Source organism: Nerophis lumbriciformis, linkage group LG09 (assembly GCF_033978685.3).
Source record: "Nerophis lumbriciformis linkage group LG09, RoL_Nlum_v2.1, whole genome shotgun sequence".
Lineage (NCBI taxonomy): Eukaryota > Metazoa > Chordata > Actinopteri > Syngnathiformes > Syngnathidae > Nerophis > Nerophis lumbriciformis.
The window spans coordinates 54,882,453-54,890,775 of record NC_084556.2 but is presented as its reverse complement, the minus strand read 5'-3'; the positions used below and the strand labels follow the sequence as shown (position 1 = coordinate 54,890,775).

At 39.1% G+C, this 8,323-nt stretch overlaps 1 protein-coding gene across 3 annotated transcripts in view; it reads left to right on the top strand.

Moving 5' to 3' along the window:
- Positions 1-8,323, top strand: part of scaf4a (SR-related CTD-associated factor 4a) — a 39,759-nt gene that overhangs the window by 195 nt on the left and 31,241 nt on the right. The window lies entirely within an intron of this gene.

The window sequence follows — 8,323 nt, the reverse complement described above, 5'->3', positions numbered from 1 at the left end:
GTAGGCCCGGGGGGTCGAAATGCTTCAAAAAAGCACCGTAGGGGCTCGGCGGAGGAGGAGCCGAGTTCGAGCGCGGTTAGCCGGCCTGACGAGGCCTTGATGCTCGGCTAGTACTCTCCGCCTTTCTAGCTGTAATCATACAAACTTTTTATTATTTCTAACTTTTTTTATATGTATTTTACTACTAATATTCCAACTAAAGTCACGTTAACAAGCTAGCTAGCGCGCTAACGCAGAACATTCTAGAACGTTGCTGCAACCTGTAATGTAAACCATGATGTCATGTTCATCATTTCAACTATTTTATTCTAATATTTGCTCATTAAGATTATATTGTGCACGTCCAGCATGAATAATATTTGTAGTCTTTATTGCCTTGACCACCCCCCGTGTCGTTTGTATTGTGCTCAGAAACGGTCCCCATCTTAACAATAATCCTCTTTTTCATGCAAAAATACTCTTTTATTCCGACTGTGCAAAGGACGGAACGTAAGAAAACATTGGAAAAGTGACGTTTCTCGCCTTTCTACGTGTGTCACAGGTGCGGTTTTAGTCACTGAAATTCCCAAACGATGCATTACGACAAACGCGTCAAAATCAATTATGACCAGGGGACAAACGGCAGCAACGAAATGGTCCACATACAAAAATACAAATAAAACACATGCAAAGGGGGAAATGCTATAATAAACGCAACCTGTTTTACAGATTATAGTTGTGTTGTTAACGTTTTATTATTTATAACCACCCACCAAAATGTGCTGCAATCAATTTTTGTTTATTATTATTTGTATGTTGACTATTACATTTTATTTGTTGATAGAATAGAAAGTACTTTATTGGTTAACGTATTATTATTCATCTGTACCGAGGATGTCGTTGTGGCTTGTGCAGCCCTTAGAGACACTTGTGATTTAGGGCTATATAAATAAACATTGATTGATTGATTGATTGATAACCAGCCCCCCGCCTTGTCATAATCTACTCAAACTAGTCCCATTCAGTTGTGCTACAAATGTATTTGTTAAACTACCGTATTTTCCGGACTATAAGGCGCACTTAAAATCATTTTTTTCCTCTCAAAACTCGACAGTGCGCCTTATAACCATGTACGGAACAATTCTGGTTGTGCTTATCGACCTCGAAGTAATTTTTTTTTTTTTTTTTGGTACATGGTGTAATGATAAGTGTGACCGGTAGATGGCAGTCACACATAAGAGATACGTGTAGACTGCAATATGATGGCAATATGACTCAAGTAAACAACACCAACATTCAATTTTTGTTTATTATCATTTGTATGTTAACTATTCATAACCAGCCCCCTGCCTGGTCATAATCTACTCAAACTACGGTAGTCCCATTCAGTTGTGCTACAAATTTATTTGTCAAACTACCGTATTTTCCAGACTAAAAGGCGCACTTTAAAACCTTTTTTCCCTCCCAAAACTTGACAGTGCGCCTTATAACCATGTACGGAATAATTCTGGTTGTGCTTACCGACCTCGAAGTAATTTTTTTTTTTTGGTACATGGTGTAAGGATAAGTGTGACTGGTAGATGGCAGTCACACATAAGAGATATGTGTAGACTGCAATATGACTCAAGTAAACAACACCAGCATTTTATATGTTCCATTGAAAATGTGGAACATTACACACGGCGCTCAAAAATCTATCAAAAATGTTTTAGTACGACTTTGGTAAGCTATGAAGCTGCATCGCTTGATGGAAAATGCAACAAAAACAGCAAAATATGAACGCGAAGGGGGAAAAAACACCCATATACAACACATGCAAGGGGGAAATAATAAACGCAACCTGTATTATAGATTTATTATAGATTATAGTTGTGTTGTTAACGTTTTATTATTTATAACCACCCACCAAAATGTGCTGCAATAAATTTTTGTTCATTATCGTTTGTATGTTGACTATTACATTCTATTTGTTAATAGAAGAGAAAGTACTTTATTTGTTAACATGTTATTATTCATAACCAGCCCCTTGCCTGGTCATAATCTACTCAAACTAGTCCCATTCAGCTGTGCTACAAATGTATTTGTCAAACTACCGTATTTTCCGGACTATAAGGCGCACTTAAAATCCTTTTTTTCCCTCTCAAAACTCGACAGTGCGCCTTATAACCATGTACGGAATAATTCTGGTTGTGCTTATCGACCTCGAAGCAAATTTTTTTTGGTACATGGTGTAATGATAAGTGACCGGTAGATGGCAGTCACACATAAGAGATACGTGTAGACCGCAATATGACTCAAGTAAACAACTCCAATATTTTATATGCTCTATTTAAATGTAGAACATTACACACGGTGCTCAAAAATCTATCAAAATGTTTTAGTATGACTTTGGTAAGCTATGAAGCCGCACCGTTTGATGGATTGTCGGCGTATTAAACATAGAAGTATTATTATGTGTGTGTGTGTGTATAAGGTAAGACATATTATCTGGTGTATTGTTTTGCAATATTAGGCAAAAGCAACTTTTCTTACCTTCTGGTACCTGCTGATCTGTATTTGGGATCTGCATAAATGCTGAAAAACTGTGCGGACTCTAGTCCGTGGCGACGCCGTAGTCGATAAGCAGCTTCTTTTTCTCTATCTTCTTGTCATGGGACATTCATCCTCTGTTGTTGCCATGTCTTATATAAAGTAGTGTAAAGTTCTTACTTCTATCTGTCAGTAGACGTGCTAGCTAGCGTGCTAACGCAGAACCCTTTCTAGAACGTTGCTTATCGTTAGCTTGCAGCAACCACAGAAACCTGTAGTCGAAATCTGTCTGTAATGTTAATAATTTAAACTAATTTCTTCAAATATTTGCTCATGCAGATTATATTGTGCACACTTAGCATGAATAATATTTGTGTTGTGTTCATTGTGTTGTTTTTATTGTGCTCATTCTTGCTCAGAAACGGTCCCCTTCCTAACAATATTTCTCTTTTCATGCAAAAATATTGTTTTATTCTGACTATGCACAGGACGGAACGTAAGAAAACATTGGAAAGGTGACGTTTCTCGCGTTTCTACGCGTGTCACATGTGCGTTTTGTCACTGAAATTCCCAAACGATGCATTATGACAAACGCGTCAAATTAATTATGACCAGGCACAAACAAAAATAAAAATAAAACACATGCAAGGGGGAAATGCTGCATTCAAATAATAAACGCAACCTGTATCATAGATATATTGTAGTTGTGTTAGTAACATTTTATTTATAACCACCCATCTTGGCAACATTTCACCCAATTTGCTGCAAACCATTTTTGTTTATCGTTTGTATGTTAGCTATTACATTTTATTTTTTATTAACGTGTTGTTTTTCATAACCAGCCCCCCATAATGTACGGACATTACCAAACATTTTTTTTAGATCTTTAAGATGGAAAGTGTAGCTGCCATTATGATGTGCAGGGATGTTTTCTAATGACCGTTAGTCTTGAACTATACAAAGTGTTTCAATGGTTGGAATCTGCACTTTTGCATGATAGAGAATGGATTAGAAAGGACAGATTTTATAAAAATTTAAGTAAAAAAATATTTTTTAACTTGGGACTTCTGCGGGCCGGATTTTGGACGCCGGCGGCCCGGATCCGGCCCACGGGCTGTAATTTGGGGACCCCTGTTCTGGTTACTATAGTAATCTCTGTCACAGCAGCTCAGACAAGACACCAAGCAGTGTGGGTGGGGTGCGTTTCCACAGAATGTCAGCCTGAAATGCAGGTGTCAGGGACAGACGCTGCTCTTTGTACAATGTACTTTGTTGACATTTTTTGAAGTGTCTAGAGACTTTTAATGACTTTTATTAAAAACAGCTAGCAACAAATCTAGCATCTTTTTCTGGAGTTATTATAAAATGTTCTCGTGTATAGAGACTCTACTTCTCCAGCGAGCAAGATGTAACACTTGCTTGGCGTTGTTTAGGGATGTCCCGATCCAGGTTTTTGCACTTCCGATACCGATACTGACCGATACTGGCCTATCTGAGGATGTATTAAAGTTAAAAGTTATTTAGCCTACTTAGTTGTCAGAATCATGTTGAAAAGGGTTTTAGTACTCTTGATAACAACTAGCCAGCTGAATTAGGGGAGTTTGAATAATACACAATGGTTGGTAACAAGAAACTGACCTGTTTATTCAAGGATAAACACAAAATAGACAAAATTATACATGACAAACAGAAATGGCATCATTGAACTAGGGCTGGGCGATATGGCCTTTTTTTAATATTGCCATATTTTAAGGCCATATTGCGATACACCAGAGATATGTGGATATTTTGCCGTAGCCTTGAATGAACACTTGATGCATATAATCACAGCAGTATGATGACTCTATGTGTCTACATTAAAACATTCTTCATACTGCATTAATATATGCTACTTTTAAACTTTCATGCAGAGAAGGAAATCACAACAACAAAAAATCACTATTTTTTTCATACGGTGTTGATCTGGAAATGTTTGCCTCGGCATTTTGATGGTGTGGGCGTGTGGCACCGAATGGAAATAAGCGTCTCGACAGACGTTACAATATTTGAACAATGATGACGAAAACTGTTTTCTCTGGCGCGTCCGTGTGTCGAAAATTGTTATGCGCTTATTTTTTAATTTGATTTTGTGCGTGGCATTGATTTGCCGTGCGCAGAGGACGGTTCAGTAGTGCGCACCCTAGAGGGAAGGTTGCTCGCACGGCTGCGCTAGCATCACCGCTAACGTTAGCCATGCTGCTACCTCTCTGCTGGGAGAGGGCGTATACGTATGTGACGTATGACGTGACAGTATGTGACGTGTGTAAGAAGGTGCGCTTGCTGTCTGTGAGAGGGAGACACAGGAAAGAGTGAGAAGAGCCTGTCGTGTAATGCCAGCAGCTAAAAGCAACTGCGTGAGAATCCACAGACCTGTGGATGTCTTGAAGGTGTGCTGGAAAATGCGGAACGGAAATTAGGGAGCAGCAGAAAAGTGGAATGTATTATTTAAATCGGTGCGTTGGAAAACATGGACCAGAGTTTTTTTTTTAAACTGGATCTGGATCGGCATTTTCCCATGCCTTGCCGATACGCATTTTTTTGCAAATATCGGCTGCCGATCCGATCCAAATATCGGATCGGGACATCCCTAACGTTGTTGCTCCAGTTGGACCTTCTTGAAAGCTGCCACTGTCCTCTTAATATTTGCACATTTTGTAGATGGCTGTCCGCGCGGATATATCTCCAATATATAAAAAAAATCGCATCCACATCACAGACATGCTGACAACGCTCCAGACAATGGCGTGCGTTTTGTTTACATATGGATTACGTGGCGCGGTTTCCTGTAATCAAAGTATTTTTCCAGTGGACAAGTTTTTGGTGCATCACTTGTCAATAGTGCACAAATAATAGGCTAGATATATCAATTCATACTGAAACGACCAGCTGGTGCTATTATTTTATGGTCTTGTGGTTTGGATTTGGTGTCAGTTTTTCCCACATTTGCAAACACACCTTCGGTGCCTGAAACGTGATTGGCGGAGAATGAGGAAGTGTTGTTGTGTGTCTGGGGAAGCACGTAGACGGAAGTGTTTGCACGGCAGGTAATATTTTTTGGAATTGTGCCGTTTGTTATCATAAGATTAGTAATAAAAGTTAAAAATAGCGTCGGACATGTTATATTACCGTATTTTTCGGACAATAAGTCGTCGTTTTTTTCATAGTTTGGCCGGGGGTGCGACTTATGTGTGAAATGATGAACACATTATAATATTATTGATGTCATTCACGTAAGAGACTAGACGTATAAGATTTCATGGGATTTAGTGATTAGGAGTGATAGATTGTATAGCATGTTCTATATGTTATAGTTATTTAAATGACTCTTACCATAATATGTTATGTTAACATACCAGTTGGTTATTTATGCCTCATATAACGTACACTTATTCAGCCTGTTGTTCACTATTCTTTATTTATTTTAAATTGCCTTTCAAATGTCTATTCTTGGTGTTGGCTTTTATTAAATACATTTCCCCCAAAAATGCGACTTATATAAGTTTTTTCCCTTCTTTATTATGCATTTTCGGCCGGTGCGACTTATACTCCGAAAAATACGGTACTTTGTTTTTGTTTTTCATAAAAAAACTTAACCTAATTTTCAAGGTGTGGCGGTAATGAAAATGCTGTGGCGGCGCGCCACATTCAATTACATCAAAGGGAACCCGCATTGTATTTTTTCAGTTATTAACGTTTTATTACTCATACCTTTGTGAAAATCTCCCCAAATTTGTCCCAAACATTTGCTATGTTTGTGCTGCAAACATTTTTCTCTTAACTATTGTAGTTTTTATGTTATAAATGTGTTATTTATAACCAGCCCCGTAACGTAAAAACTGTAATAGACAAAATAAGTTGCAGAGTAGTAATAAACAAAATTTGAATTACATAACTAACTATAAATGCATCACAAACGAATGGGACAAGTTTGGGTAGATTTCGACAAGGTGGGGGGGATGGATGACATCACTAGTCAGTCTCAGGCACCGTTTTAAGCTGGTTCAAGTCATATCTACCGTATTTTCCGCACCATAAGGCGCCCTGGGTTAAAAGCCGCGCCTTCAATGAACGGCATATTTCAAAACTTTGTCCACCTATAAGCCGCCCCGTGTTGTAAGCCGCATCTAACTGCGCTAAAGGAATGTCAAAAAAACAGTCAGATAGGTCAGTCAAACTTTAATAATATATTAAAAACCAGCGTTCTAACAACTCTGTTCACTCCCAAAATGTACGCAAATGTGCAATCACAAACATACGTATATCAACATGGACGGAGCTGCGTGAAAAAAGCCACCCGGCCTCTTCGCGTAAACTTAAACTTACCTTAACCACTCGCTCATCTTTTCTTCATCCATCCCTTCGAGTTAGCTTTTTATGATGACGCCGGCTGGAAAGGTCTCTTTTGGCAAGGTCTTCCTTTTGAATATCACCATGGTTGGAAGTTTCTGGCCATTAGCATGGCAAGCTAGAACCACAGTGAAGGATGACTTCTCATTCCCTGTGGTGCGAATATTCACCGTACGTGCTCCCGTTGTATCCACAGTGCGTTTCACAGGAATATCAGTTGCTGTGAAATAGTAATCCGTGTGTGGATGGAGAGATTGCGTCTTTTCATGAACCGGATCCCTGACGCTTAGTAGGAGCCATTTTGTGGTCTTTACAGATGTAAACACACAAAGGAAATGAAACGTACGGTGATATCCGCGCGCTTTTTCTTCTTCTACGCGGGCGGGTGGTTGCTTACAGTAGAAGAAGAAGCGCTTCCTGTTCTGTGGGGGCGGGTGCTTACCTTGGCGGTTGCTTGCGTAGAAGAAGAAGCGCTTCCTGTTCTACCGGGAAAAAAGATGGCGGCTGTTTACCGAAGTTGTGAGATCGAAACTTTATGAAAATGAATCGTAATATTAATCCATATATAAAGCGCACCGGGTTAAAAGCCGCACTGTCAGCTTTTGAGTAAATTTGTGGTTTTTAGGTGCGGCTAATAGTGCGGAAAATACGGTACAAGATAGGAACTATTTTGTTTCCATTGGTGACTTTGTATCAGAACCAACCAACGTAACGTGTGGAGTCCCCCAAGGTTCAATCTTGGGGCCGATTTTATTTAACATCTATATGCTCCCACTAGGACAAATCATGCAAAATAATAACATTGACCATCATTGCTATGCCGATGACACCCAAATCTATGTAGCGCTATCACCAAATGACTATCGCCCCATAGATCTTCTGTGCCAGTGCATTGAGCAAGTCAAACACTGGATGTGCCAACATTTCCTACAACTAAATGAAGATAAAACTGAGATAATAGTTTTTGGTGCTAAAAAAGAAAGGTTTAAAGTCATCCAACACCTTCAATCACTGTCCCTGAAAACCTCAAATAAAGCCAGAAATCTTGGGGTTATTTTAGATTCTAATTCACATTTCGACAGTCACATCAAATCAGTAACAAAATCGGCCTACTATCACCTCAAAAATGTAACAAGACTTAGCGGGCTCATGTCAGCTCAAGACTTAGAAAAACTTGTGCATGACTTTATTACCAGTAGGCTAGACTATTGTAATGGTCCCAAAAAAACTGTCAGGCAGCTACAGCTTGTTCAGAACGCTGCTGCTAGAGTTCTAACAAAGACCAAAAAATGTGAGCACATTACACCAATTCTTAAATCCTTACATTGGCTCCCTGTACATCAGAGAATTGATTTCAAAATCCTCCTGCTCACATATAAATCACTACCGGTACATGGTCTAGGGCCCAAGTATATGCTCCCACTATATA